We start from the raw sequence: 14,996 nt of genomic DNA, 5'->3' as shown, positions 1-14,996 counted from the left end.
GATTATAAGATTAAAGAGTTTTTCTTTTGTTTGGTAGACTATTTACAATCAATTGCCATTGAGAATTATAAGTAAATTATTTTGGCATGGTATTGTAACTTGGATTATGAGATTAAAAAGTTCTTTTCTTTGTTTGGTAGACTATTTACAATCAATTGCCATTGAGAATTATAAGTAAATTATTTTGGCATTGTACTGTAACTTGGATTATAAGATTAAAGAGTTTTTCTTTTGTTTGGTAGACTATTTACAATCAATTGCCATTGAGAATTATAAGTAAATTATTTTGGCGTGGTACTGTAACTTGGATTATGAGATTAAAGTTTTTCTTTTGTTTGGTAGACTATTTACAATCAATTCTCATTAAGAATTATAAGTAAATTATTTTGGCATTGTACTGTAACTTGGATTATAAGATTAAAGAGTTTTTCTTTTGTTTGGTAGACTATTTACAATCAATTCCCATTGAGAATTATAAGTAAATTATTTTGGCATTGTACTGTAACTTGGATTATAAGATTAAAAAGTTCTTTTCTTTGTTTGGTAGACTATTTACAATCAAATCTCATTGAGAATTATAAGTAAATTATTTTGGCATTGTACTGTAACTTGGATTATGAGATTAAAGTTTTTCTTTTGTTTGGTAGACTATTTACAATCAATTCCCATTGAGAGTTATAAGTAAATTATTTTGGCATTGTACTGTAACTTGGATTATGAGATTAAAGTTTTTCTTTTGTTTGGTAGACTATTTACAATCAATTCTCATTGATAATTATAAATAAATTATCTTGGCGTGGTACAGTAACTTAAATTATAAGAGTTCATGATTCTAGTTGAATCTAATGTTTCAATCTAAAGAGTATTGTCTTCTTAGTCTGCGGGTCTGATCCGTGTCGAGTAATTGGGTTTTGGTGGTTGTTAACTCTTAAATTATATCTATTACTGAATTTTCAGATTTCTTCTTCAACGTTAACATTTCGTTGGTGCATCTATTAAGAATCTTAGAGTTTTTGATGGGAATCGTTGGAGAATTTCTATGTTGCAATTACTCGCTGTTCCCCATAGTTGCTAATATTTAATCCAAATTGTCATGGATATCAATTAATTTTTAGGATATTTCTCAAAATGGATATATATATATAATGTATCTATTCAGAGAAGCGAGCACATTTCTCAGTACACGAAGAGAAAAGTGACCATCGCTTGGTGATATTAGATCGCCAGAAGGGTCCTACGACCAATGTACGAGACTCCTATGTAAAGACCCATTGTAGGGAGATCGCAGCCTATCTCTCTTTACATGAGCCTACAGGCCAAGTAGAGTCAGAAGTTGGCATTCTCGTTGGCAATATCTCGAATGGCAAGACTTATATAATGCAAAAGCTGTGATTAATGCAAATCTTATGTTTCAGCTGTAGGCAGCTAATGTTGATGAGATTTTATAATTCGTATCGTTTATCAAAGCAAAATAAGTTTGCAAAGTGAGGTTAAGTTAAGAATTATGTTCATGGCTTAAGGATATTGCCACAATTCGTTTTAAGTATCAGAAATTTCTTCTCAATCTATAAATTCTGAAGAAAATATTATGTTTATCGGTATATTAATATATGTACATATATTAAGATAGATTAAGTTGACGTTTAAACAATTTCAAAGGTAAAATTAACTCAGTGTATGTTCCGTCGCATGGATGTTGAACTTTAGATCGACACACTATATCTTCTTTATGAAATAACTTGATTATTCTAATGTTCGTAATAAAGAAATTTAATGGTCAATAAGAAATAGATTGAAATATTAGTTAAGAAATAAAATGATTAATGTTCTTGATAAAATGTATCTCTCAGAAATAGATAAGTATCTCAGATATTAAATAAAATTTTAATATCGGAATCTATATAAATTAATAAACAGATAATTGAGATATTTGAATCAACTGTAATACGATTTTTAAAATATTACTTGCTATTAACAAGTTATATATAACGCATTGTTTCGCACAATTTCAAACACCTCTCCTAGTTCGATCTATCACGAAACGATCAATCCATACATAATACATACGAGTGTTCATAAATATTCAGTAACTACCTACCGACAGAATATTTTAAATTTACTGCATATTTACCGCAACAAAAAGAGTGATTTTTCAAAGGAAGCGAGAGACGCATGACCGTAGGAAACTGTATGTATATATAACCAATGGCTTTGAAATGGGAAGAAAATGGGGAAAAGAAAATGAAAAGTGTCTTTATTAAAGACGACCCGTGCCGAATTTGAGCGAGTGTCTTTCTTCCCAATGATCGTTTCGGGTCCACCATCATGATCTTCTTCATGGTGGTCGGTTAGATGGGGGCGAGGACTGGATTTAAAGATGTTCTAGGAAGGGGACGTGTTTGAAAGAAAAGGGGAGGACTCGTAGCCTTTGTGGCCGGGTTACCTCCACTGACAACTCCGCCTTTAAAATAGCACCGGTTCCGCTTCGTTTGTTTCACAGTCAAACGAAACTGCAGAAAAACTGTTCCATCGAATTATCTCTTCCGTTTTCCTCCTTCTAAAATTAATTACCGCGTTAATGTCTATTCTCCAGACATTCTCCCTTTTATTGTTCGTAAAAAATCTGTACCGAAATAGCGACCTTCAAACTAAGGTACCAAAGCGACGCAATTTTTAAATGCTCATGGCATTTTTTAGTAAAAATAATAAACTACATTTCTACTTTTTCGATTTTTCTGACAATATCAATTATCTATCATGGAAATTTCTTTCGGGCTGAGCTGCCTACTACAAAACTGCGCGCTTCTAAAACGTTTAAAGTTTAGTTTTCAAGTATTAAGTTTTGTAAGGAAATGATAGTTGCCCAACCTTAATTATAAATTATAAATGATTATTAAAATTATAAATGAAACAACTGAATTATAAATGAACAAATGAAGAAAAATGTGAAATTGTTACAGAAAATGTAGGAGTGGCTTGGAGGTTCCACAAGGAAAGTACCTGCTACCCCGGCAACTCCGCCCTCGAAATACTCGAAGGCTTTCTTGGACCGACATTCCTTTCATCGCCATCAAGGTCAAGGTAGGTTAGAAAAATTTAGAATGGTCAGACTTCTAAAAAACCTGACATTCCGTTCGTAGACGTCAAAGACAATCTTCCTCTTGATACAGCGACCGCGACCAGAATAAATTGCTTCCGTCCAGTTAGAAATAATTCGTCGAAAATAATAATAAAAAAAAAAATCCTCGGCCATTTTATCCTTTAGACAATTGAATTTTCTCGTACCCCTATGTCGCCTCCGTAAATCTTTGGAATCTCCCGAACAAGGCTACATTAAAAAATGAAAGGAAAAATAAATAAAAAGAAGCAGCGCAATATTTACAGTTACACAAGAAAAAGTAACTCATCCTGCATCCATTTTTCTTTCTGCCAATGAAATATTCGTTGTGCAATAAGAAAGTACATAAGTTCACGGTACTCGAGAGGAATCGAACGAAACGACAAGTCGAAAGATATACAACTTCGTTTAAATTGTCGGAAAGAAAAGTCGGGGTTTTAACAATAGCGGCATCAGCAGCTAATTAAAAGGAACGGTAATGCAGAAAAATCTGTGTCGCAACGGAAGATTTAAGAGGAGAATGCGCGGAGGGTGCGCAAGTCAACGGGCGGGAGACTGTACGGAGGCCAGAGAAGTGGGTGATGAATAATGGATGGTACGACGTGGCTATCTCGTGCCCAGTATAGCCTGTAGGACTTTGCGGTAATGGTCCGTAAATTGCTGAACCGTAGGGATAATGAAATCGCCGCGGTTGGCTCTGTAAACGCTTCGTTATTACGCGTTTCTGTATCCCTGCGGTCGCGCTTTGCGTTATCAAACAATTCCGATATTTCGGCCAATTAGAAATACATAAGTATAGAGTTCTCTAATAGGTACGTTACGTTTCTTCGACGAAAATAAACTCGCGCTTTGCTTACTATTTTGCTACGATGATGACATCGTTACTGTGATATTTATTAGAACGTCCTAAAAGGTTCCTTCGTCTTATGAGGAAATAATAGACGCACGACGTTCTTTGTTTTATATTGCTTCTCGAATTACGTACGATGGATTCTGTTCTATCAAAATAAAGATCACAACGTTCGACAGATTAGGTTTCATGTTTGTATACAGATACGTCGTCGTTGAAAGACACTTCTCGGGCAACCTAATACTTTCGAAAATATACATATTAAGGAAACAAAGTATCTTTTGTTATATTTATGCATTAGAGAACTAAATCTTTTTCTAAGTTCTTACAGAAGCGGTGGTCTTTCTAAATTGTCCATTGTGTCCAACTTATCTCATACTATTCGTATAATTTTCGTGCTTCGAGTATATTTACTTTCGCGTGTAGCTTTCGTTACAAGACACGAATGGTATTAAGGAGTTTTCGAGGTTAGTAACGGTATCGAGAAATTGATTCCGACGTGGACGGAAACACGAGCACCGTGGAAAAATGTCTCTCATTGCAAAGACAATAGGAATGCATCTCCTATTACAACGAAAGCATATCTAGTCAAAGCACTTGTGACCTGAATCGTGAGGGCAAATAAGCGATATCCTATAATCGTTGCTTTGATGACCTTAAAGTAAGTGCAAGCAGGTAGGTAAGCCAAGCAAAAGTAAATAGGCGTGCCGCAATGTTTGGACAGAACTACCACCAGGTGGCACGCCCACCTAATTTCCCTAATCTGCCATGCAAATCGGCCACATTAAGACTTCTCTTTACTCTGGTCACTAGAAATTTCATAACAGGTAAAGATCCCGCTGGGGCCTCACTATACGAGCCATTCATCCTGAAGTATTCCTATCAAATACACAATAAAAGGGAAGCTTATCTTAAATAAGATCGTTGTACAAAGAGCTGTAACAAGGAGTCGATGGCAAATAATTTCACTTTCCGTGTTAGAACGTCTGGGTAATTACCAATCTGTCAGTCGTTTAAACCAGTTTAAAGCAAAACAGATTTTAACTGTCGCTACCTTTTTATTGCTCGACATTGCTAGCGAACCTCACCGTGCAATTATTCAAAATTACTAAGGCAGCGAGTTGTAGGAAAGTGAAACGAGAACGAGAACACGGCCAGATGAAAAAAGGTCTTCGCATGGTGTTCTTGTAATTATTTCACGTAGCTCGGTGTCTACCTACTTAATGCACTGGCTTGATATGCACATTAATGGCGTCATACACGATAACCCTAGGCGCTAACAAGAAGTGACTGACGCCTGAACGTTTTAGATTAACCAGATAGGTTACTACATAAACGAACTTCCGGTGCGCGTGTGAATAATGTGCTGCTAGCAAAAAATATTGCATTTTTGATAGCGCGCGGGAAACTTCTGCATCGATACTCCCATGTTCCTCGTTAAACTGAACAAGGTTACTCTTTGCCGATCACGTGATATCGCGTCGTAGGTTCCATTCAATGGTCCATCATACTGTCATACTAATTTAATGACTTCAATTCGTTCCGCCTTATCCGGCGGGCTATGAGGATCGTGCGAAACCACGTTCGACTCGTGCATCAAAATTATAACTTGGAAACTAAGATATCTGGAGTAAATCGAAACGTATCAGATTCGAACAAACGGCAGAGGAATGGTCGTTGCGAGTATTGTACCTACCGAGTCAGTTTTTATCGAGCGTAAATTATGTCGGTAAGAAGAAAGATGCCGCGGTTCTACTTCTTTAAAATGTACATTCAATTCCAAAAGAAGACAGATACTTCGTACGTTGTTTGATCCGTACAGCTTGCGTTCGTAGTAAAAAGCTGCAGGTTGAAACTTGCTCGATCGAAGAAAGAACTGCACGTCGGGACTATAAGTACGTATAGTATAAAACTATGGTATAGAACGTTTGATAAAAATATCGAAGAAATTTAAGGCATCCACTACTAGTTGGTAGTTCGGAAGAAGCAACGATGCATATCGCTGAACCGTCCAGTTTAGACTTTGTAATATTACATACGACTTGTACGGTTAACTGTACGTACGATCATAGAAACAATAGAAGTGAGATAGGATCGCGAAACAGAAGTCGTGGATTATCGGGTAGACCAATACTCCTAGATATCCAGCGCGTAGGCTTGGACAGGGTCGTGCAGGATACTTGGTGTACATAAGAGTGGCGACGTGGGCTGGTAAGCTTTTCATCAAGTGGGTTCATCGGGGCCAAGAAGAGCCTTTTGGAATGTGCTTGATCTAAAGAAGTGGTGGGAGAGCCCGGTGAATTAAGCCGAAAAGAGACAGAGAAGATACACGCTAAGCGGAGAAACGGCAAAAACATGATCCCCCCATTAATACTATCTTCCCTTCTCCTCCTACTTTATTCCTTCTATTTTGGCTGCTTCTTGCTTCCATCTCCACGGATATTATAATATTTTTACGCATTTTTGCTGTATTATTTTTCTACGTCTGTCTACTGATTTACATTGTCATTGGAGATATACGTACAATTCTACTTGGCTGATTCTGTCGAAAAACTAAAATTATGAATCAACTTTTTCACTTTTTCAGTTACTCTCACTATATCCTAATTCTATTGCCGTTTCTCTCTCGTTCTCACTTACATTTTCATATTCATTTTTATCTTTGTTTATTGATTGATAGACGAGCTAACCGCATGAGATCGTTCAATGGTTGAATAAAGTCATTCAAGTTTTTTCTGACGGTAACGCGTATCGGTATAATTTATCGATTTAAATTATATTTTATAATGATGTATCGAAATATGGAGTATAGTTGTAGAAATAAAAAGGAAGAGTCGTGTGTAGGATTATAGAATGCACGAAACAATCGTAAAATCGGTAAGTTTATCAGAATTTTACCGATGAGTTTATCTAAGATCGAGGAATATTTACTAGGCTTACTTTCTGCTACTTGCGAGCAAACACGACGGTGGCTGCGCAAGGGGAAACATTTATCTGATATATAACACGTTTATAAGTTCCGCGGAGACGAGAGAGGCAACATGAAACTCAAGCTAAAGTACTCAGCTTGATAGGCAATGAAGTGTAAGTGGATATGTTTCGTCGTCTGCTAAAACGCGATGATATCGGGATTCTCTTCTACAGGCCGGTGAAAATAAATGGGTAAATCAACAAATGTAACCCTACTTAACACCCGTGATCATTTTGTTTCTGTTCTTGTTAGAAAGAAACCGCAAATGCATTTATTTTCGTGAGCCACGTCGCGTCGTTCCGCGCCATAAGGATAAAGAAATGGTTAAAAATACAATCGAAAAAATAGCTTAAGAATGCTTTTCACCACGGTCGAAAAATAAATTGAACATGTAATATCCATAAATACGTTTTTGCTATTGTTCCAAACGCGACAACGGTCGCTGTAGCATAATCAACAACGGGATAACGTTACATTATAAAATATTAACGGCCATGCGGTTGAAAGAGGAACGCAATATCCAGAGCGAGACCGGAAAGAGTAAAAGAAATGGTTGAAAAAAAGGAACTGATAGAAGTACAAGGCGTATAAAAACAACCGTTTCGAAAAACCACACTGTACCGTTCGAAGCTTTATTTTTGCGTATTATTCGTTGTTTCTAGTGTTTTCGTTTTTCTATTGCCACGTTATTTATGTAAATTAATCTCTCTCCATCCATTATATAATTATAATAACAATAATTAAATTATACATAACGTAAAAATTATCGGTTAGACTACAAAAAAAAAAAAAAAAAAAAATAACACGGAATCTCACCTCAAACGTAGAAAATTATAACGTTACAACGAAGAAAAGAATACTTAACTAAAAATACTTAAATAAAATATTCCTTCTTTTTAAGAAACTATAGGTACTTACATACTTGTAAAATATCGTCTAAGAGTCATGCACGAACAAAGGGTATCTACCTCGAGTATCTAAAGCCACAAACTATCGTTATAATTTTCAATCTAGAGTTACGACCGGCCTTAATAACGACCGAAGAAAAAAAAGTGAAAATATGATAAAATGTACCTGAACAGTAGCGTCAGCCAATGTTGGCAAGGGGTACACGCAGCGTAAGTCGCGTGATGGTTGCTAAGGTTGCAACACTGACTACCGTGGTGCATCGCGCTCAGCTGACACGCAAGATGGCTGCCCGTGCCAAGGGCGTGGCCGTGCGCTGAGCTACGTTTCTGCCGGTTTACGAAAACGTTTTCAACGAAACTCGTCGACAAGAATGGAATTCACTCCCGAGAAAAATCACCGAGTTATGGCTTGCACTTCCACATCGGGCACCCGTTAGCTCACCCACGTTGTTGTTGCACGCGACGCGTACGCCGTGCACACACGGCAGCCATCTTAGGATTCTCCTTCCACCTTCCGCGCACGGTCCATCTGTCGCAGCCTCCGTCACTTTATCCTTTTTCCACCACAGACCTTTCTCTTCCACTTATCCCTAGTTTTGCCTATCCTTAGACCGCCTCTTTGACTCACAGGTAAGAATCTCGGTTACTGCCGCGCGATTTAGGAAATCTTCCGCGAGCCTTTCGAAGCCAAGAAAACTATCCCTTCACGGTGGCTTTAACGATCGATATTGTTTGGTTTTACACACGCGCCTCTATTACCAGGCTCGTTTCAGTCAGCCGAAGGAGAAAGAGTCGCTTCCGTTTTTCTCCGACGTTAAGAAAGTTTTATTACGAATAATTTCTCGAAATAAGAACCGCGATATTATTCCTTGGACATTTTTTAATGACGACTTATTTTACAGCTTCCGAAACGGCACGATTTTATAAATGATGCGCAGTCTTCGCTAAAAGTATTTATTTCAGTCGTACGTCCTTTCTTTATTCGACGCAGCATGATTATGTAGTTCCTTTCTGGAATTTAAATACGACGTAAGATGACATATTCTATTTTCTTTAGATTTTTCATTGAAAGAATTTAGAGACGTTTATAGACGTTTTAATGCTATAATAAAACGATGTAACAAGAAGTTTAAAATACCAATGTACAGAACAGACGCATTATTTTTTACAGCGTGCACGAGATAGATCAGAAATTTCCAAGTTTCCCCCTTACATGTATCTTTCATGTAACCCGCCCTTGTCGTCGTTCCCCTCCTTCGTATTCTATTCGTCTACTGCTGCGTGTGTCGAGCAGCGCTGCGCTGCGTGAGCGTCAGCAGACGCACAGCACGATACATTTTCGTGCGTGTCTTTTCGTGGAAAATCAACGACCACGGGGAAGGATGACGACGATTTCGGAGGGCTGTACACGTCGACAGTCAGCGGAACAACCGAAAAGCCGCGGCGGCGGACGTCGCGTCAAGAAAAAGAGGAAGAAAAGAGCGTGGAAGAAGTTTAAAAATATTTGGGGTAAGTGTAGACGAAACAGTATGCGATTGTATGTACCCGTTTCTGGCTAGCGATGTGAGCTGTGGCTTGGTTCTCCTCGAGGCAGGCGCGCCAACCGGTATAGCGATGGGAGACGCGATGGAGGGAGTAGGGCAGCCATCTTGACTATAGACGCCGTCTCGCTCGGCCACGTTCACAATCCCAGTAACTCCATCGCAGTTTACGCTTGCGCATTATTGCCCGGTCGCTGAATTTCTTCTTCTTCTTCCACCCTTTGACACGTGCCGCCGCCCGATTCCCGGAGGAGCAAAACACTTATAGATTCGAATTCGAAGCATGGTTTAATCTCTCGCTCTGTGACTTTGCAATATCCTTTTTGGCAGAGAAGTCTCCTTTCCTTTTTTCCCTTTTTTCTACCTTTTATGTCTTCGTATTCTCTTCTCGTATGCCTGGTTCGTAACGAAAATAATAGAAACGTATAGTGGAGAATATTAGTTACCCTTTAACGTTTCTCTGCTGGTGATTTTATTTTTCATATTCTCCTTTCAAGCTCGCCGTCCACGTTAAATCGTAGGTTTATAGCTTCTATCTTGTAATTGGTGTTTCGACCATCAATTTCGTTCGATGTTATACGCTTTTCAATATGGCGGCTATATTTTATAAATTCATTAAATCCGCTGGCGTCCCGCGAACTGAAAAACTTGGCCGATTAATTGCTTCGCTCTCGTCTATATATATATGTAGGAATATTGAACTAATATCCCGAATGTATGCATTCGATAACGCGGCATTTATTATGCGAACGATAGTATCGCAATAGCATCAATTTATTTCATCGCGAGTGTCATGATTGTAAATTGAATACGTGACGTATCGTTTACGAGCTCAACTAATTTGATGCGCATTTCAAGCAATTAATAAGCGATATAGTGAAATTGTCGTCGGCACAATCGTTGCTCATATAACCAACGTTTATCCTACGGTCTAAAATTTCATTTGGCGAACATTTTTTTTTTTTTAGCTACATATTATACAGTTACCACGTGAAAACTCTCCAATCCTATCTTACTCGCGCGAATGCCTAATTAATTTTTATAAAATTTTCATTCCGACATTTGTCGTTCAGCGTATACGATCGCTGTGATTAAATATTTACATTTATCATTTGCATTTTGAGCTACTCACTTATCTTTTCATCCACGATTTTCCGTATTACGAATTCACATTAGGGCCAGATTTCTAGTCGAATCGATTCAACCCAGCTTGTTATATTTTAGTACAACGATAAGAATCAAAATTTCATTTGTTTCGTTTTACGCTACATAATCAATTAAAATGAATAAAAAGGCGAGTAAAATTATTTTTTTATTACATTATAGACTTGAAATAAATAATTAGACCTTTAAAATTTCGCAATATTCAATGATCGTGAGTTGTTCAGGCAACTTATAGCCTCTCGAATTTACATTAACTCGAGCACGCAGATGCTTAAGTATATTATCTTCTGCATCGACAGTACTTTTTCATTTGTTTTCCTGCATTTCATAATTACAATTAAAACGAGCTGAATAATTACACGTAGCCGCGTACTTTTTAATTTTCTATTTACCTTCGCCAGGTTATAATCGTTAATAAATTTTGAATGCAGAAGTATTCCTGGCTAGGGATAATATCAAAGTTTTTCACGGCGCGTCTCCCCCATTAGCCTCAAACGCATTGTTCAAACTTACTGCATATTGATCCCATCAATCTTCCTACTTTCTCCCTTCTGTCTTTCCTTTTCGCGCGTATAGTAGCGCTCATAAATCTAAGAAGTTCTCGCCGGGTTTGCTCGGTACTCCAAATGCACGTGTATTATACACGTAATAAAAATCGCGTTCCTCGTGAAAGAATCTCTAATCGGATTTTTAACGATACAATTCTCTATAAATTATCATTTTCTTTCTTTTTTTTTCCTTAACGCGAACACTCGGTGTTTTATGATAAACGCGAACCTAATATCAGGTTTATGAAAGCAAGTGCCAGCGCATTGAAAGCATTATTCGTTCCGCAGGAAAAGCACGTTTACTGATGTTGTATCGCGACTGTATTTATGATTCCAAATGCTGCCTCAAACCTTATCCGGGTCACGCTTTATGCTGCTGATAATCTATTGTTGTTGTCGCACTAAATATTCATCATCCATTTTCTTAAGAAAACTATGCGCCGCCTTCTTATTATACTTGTCCGTATAGCCATTATTTCTTCTGCTCTTTTATCAGACTTTTTACAGCGTGAAATCATATATCGTCGACAGAAAACATTGATTTTATCAATTTCATTTCCGCGTGTTAAGAATTTATGTTTAATTTCTAATGCAAAGAAACGATCATAATTACGAACACCGTCGTCTATTTGTATTACAATTATAAAACTATTAACGTCACGATTCTGATATAATTATTGTCGATAACATTCGGTCATCGTTAGCTAGTAATAATATAAAGTAGAAACATTTGTGAATAATTGATTCTCAAGTCGATCGAATACGAAGCATAAAACGCGACATATATAATTTACCATGCGAGTGGAAGCAAGAAACAAATAGAATAAAACGTAGCGTGGTGTGGAAGAATTAATGGCGAATCCACCGGTGAATAGTTTCCGAGTTGGCTGGGAGGTGTGAAATTTTAAGAATAATCCGTAACGCGGTAACGAGGAGAACGAGCAATCTGCTTGCACTTTTATGCGCCGTTTGGCACACGAGACGCACGTCGCACCTATAAAACGCATAAAACGTCAGGTATAAATGGCCGCCGCGCACTCCTTCGACCGAACCTTTTAAAACGCGCGCCTCCGCCTCGGTTGGATTCAGTAAAAGTTGCCTTTTGTTTGATAGCCAACTAAATCGGCCCGGCAACCCCCTAATGCGTCATTACTGTCGGGTTTTACGACTGCCTCGTATCATTTCACTTAAGTATATTGATATGGCAACGAGTTCTTGACCTGCCTCAACGCCAACGATCCTACCATACTTATGCTATGTACAAACGCGTTTGTCACGGGCTGTGCTTCATGCAGTTTTTGGCACTTGACTGTAAGAGAAATTATCGTTTGCAGGAAATGTGGAACCCACTGCTTTCGGTGAAATATAGCCCGGAAACTGAGTTATAAATGAGACCGAGTTACAAACTCTGCGTGTATTTCGAAATTTCTTTTACATAATTTCTTTTATATAATTTTACCGTATTTCTCGGTGTTTCTGATTTCCACTGTGTGCTTTCTGTTTGATGACGAGATTTTTTAAAATACCCTAACTATCTCGGCGAACGAGAAACACTTTACGGAAGCAAATGCTCGGCAAGGCGTCGTTTCGTCGACTGATAACGACAGCTTATCTTTGTACTGTCATCCGCACAGTTCCAAGTATGTTCATCTTCCAGAATATTCGTCGAGACACGGTCGGTTAATGAATGAAAAATGGTTTCATTCGTGATAACCTTCGTGACATTTCACCAATGCAACCCAATCAACTTGTTTTTCTCGTACTTTCATCGAAAGGAACTTGCTGCTTAGTTTCACAACTTCCTATTCCCTTACTAATTCTCTAAAGAAGCTGCACAAATTTTTCGTTACATACTTGTTATCTGGTTGCTTCGAATTTTCTGTGCAAAGATCCTCTTCAACTTCTTGTTACGTTCCAAGCACAGATACAAAGTACACGCCACAAGTGGATAGAAAAGAAGATGTCGGCTGTGCACCACAGAGCACCTACCTACTCATTATCAGCAAACATGTTATCACACGAACAAGGGCTCATCTTTATCCGGAGAGAACAACCACCGCATTCCTTGCACATTCAAACTCACAACTTCAAATTCATATAACACTCGTCGAGCCTTTAAGCAAAATTTACACCACCGACCATAAGTATCGCAACACCTACTCGTTACACTCATTGAAAAATTCGAATAAACACTTTACTTTATTTGATATTTTATATCACGGTACAGGCACGATATAAATAAAATACCCGAAGAGTATTCAGTTTGCACTAAATATCAATAGATGTGCCAATACTTTTGGTAGGCAGCGTAACTCTTTCTATGATAATATCACAGTACACGCGCGACCTTTTTGACGCAGCACACGAAACGATGGTGTTAGAGGAGCGTAGGTCGAAGTGGAACTAACTCTTGTCCGCTTAACCCCATGGATTCTGTTGGTCGTCAAACGGCCGTCCTTGGCTCCTACGAAAAAAAATGCTGGGTTTCAATGAGGGGTTCACGAAAAAAAGCAGAAACTCTGAAATGAGCAATTGTAGGGTTTACGAGGTCGTGGCAGGCATAAACGTTTAGTTTCAGTCACGGGCCAGATCCGACGGGTCGACACGACCACTTCCGACGGATTGGTCTCGTACACTTTACCTGTTATCCAAACTTTATAGGTTTTTTTGTCATAAAGCATGCTTTCTGGAGACAGCCTGCCTCTTTTATTCCCTTTTTCTAAGAAAATGTAATTCCGCCTTTTGAAGACACTTTATCGTAGTGATATGTATTTTCATTATGTAACGTCAAATGTATTTGAAAGAAATGGCAATACTTTTTCTATATTTTTTAAATGGATGATCAATGTAAAGGATTGACTGGATTAAAAGAACACATTGGTAGAATGAATATTGGGTTTGAGGTTAGATTTGGTTTCATCCCGACGAATTTAGAGTTCCAATATCTAGTAAAAAACACCAGCATTCTTCAATATTTTTCTCAATCTTGATGCATTTTATTCTTATTGATTAAATATCGAAATAAAAGATATTGATCTATACGAAACATTATTCTGCAAATTCATAATATTTAACGAACAGAAATTTTAATACGTAGTCAAAAATTATTTATAAATAAATACCAGCTACGATATTTAATCAATGACAAACTTTGCATATAATATTTTATATCGAATAGAATCGTGTAGTGTGTTTAAATGAATGATTAACGTAAAGGATTGACTGGATTAAAAGAACACATTGGTAGAATGAATATTGGGTTTGAGGTTAGATTTGGTTTCATCCCGACGAATTTAGAGTTCCAATATCTGGTGAAAAACACCAGCATTCTTCGATATTTTTCTCAATCTTGATGCATTTTATTCTTATTGATTAAATATCGAAATAAAAGATATTGATCTATACGAAACATTATTCTGTAGATTCGCAATATTTAGCGAATAGAAATTTTAATACGTAGTCAAATTATTTATAAATAAATACCAGCTACGGTATTTAATCAATGACAAACTTTGCATATAATATTTTACATCGAATAAAATCGTGTAGCGTGTTTGGACGAAGAAGCAAAAAGAGGTGATCGTTGTATCGGAAAGAAGGAAAAAGTTCGGTCATTACTGTTGGAATCTCGAAGGTTTACGAGGTCGAGCGGATCGCGAAACGACTGATTCGAACGAGTCAAAGCGCAACGACCTTGCAGGTTTACCTTTTTTACTAGCCATCCCCGAGTCAACGTCGACTGTGACCCTTTATGGGTATTCCTACTATAAACACCCTCTCTGTCACCCCGTTAAATGCTTTTTTAGCCAAAGCGGCCGTTTTTAACAACCCTTGAGAGACCTCGGGTCCATCTACCGCTCGCTCCCTTTTCAGCCAGTCGGCCGCCGTGGAGAAAA

The 14,996-nt window shown here is 37.8% G+C and overlaps 1 protein-coding gene across 2 annotated transcripts in view; it reads right to left on the bottom strand.

The window, feature by feature from the left end:
- The window catches only part of LOC126926628 (homeotic protein ultrabithorax), a 284,928-nt gene that overhangs the window by 138,405 nt on the left and 131,527 nt on the right, over positions 1–14,996 (bottom strand). Inside the window, exons 5-6 of one of the 2 annotated variants that reach the window (XR_007714686.1) lie at positions 8,014–13,564; positions 7,858–7,916 (exon numbers count right to left, since the gene is read on the bottom strand). The gene's annotated coding sequence lies outside the window, so the exon portion shown is untranslated. The remainder of the gene's footprint in view (positions 1–7,857; positions 7,917–8,013; positions 13,565–14,996) is intronic. The other variant, XR_007714685.1, reaches the window with a different exon arrangement.

Source organism: Bombus affinis, chromosome 18 (assembly GCF_024516045.1).
Source record: "Bombus affinis isolate iyBomAffi1 chromosome 18, iyBomAffi1.2, whole genome shotgun sequence".
NCBI lineage: Eukaryota > Metazoa > Arthropoda > Insecta > Hymenoptera > Apidae > Bombus > Bombus affinis.
Note: the sequence above shows the minus strand (reverse complement) of the source record. Positions and strands in the feature narration are given on the sequence as shown.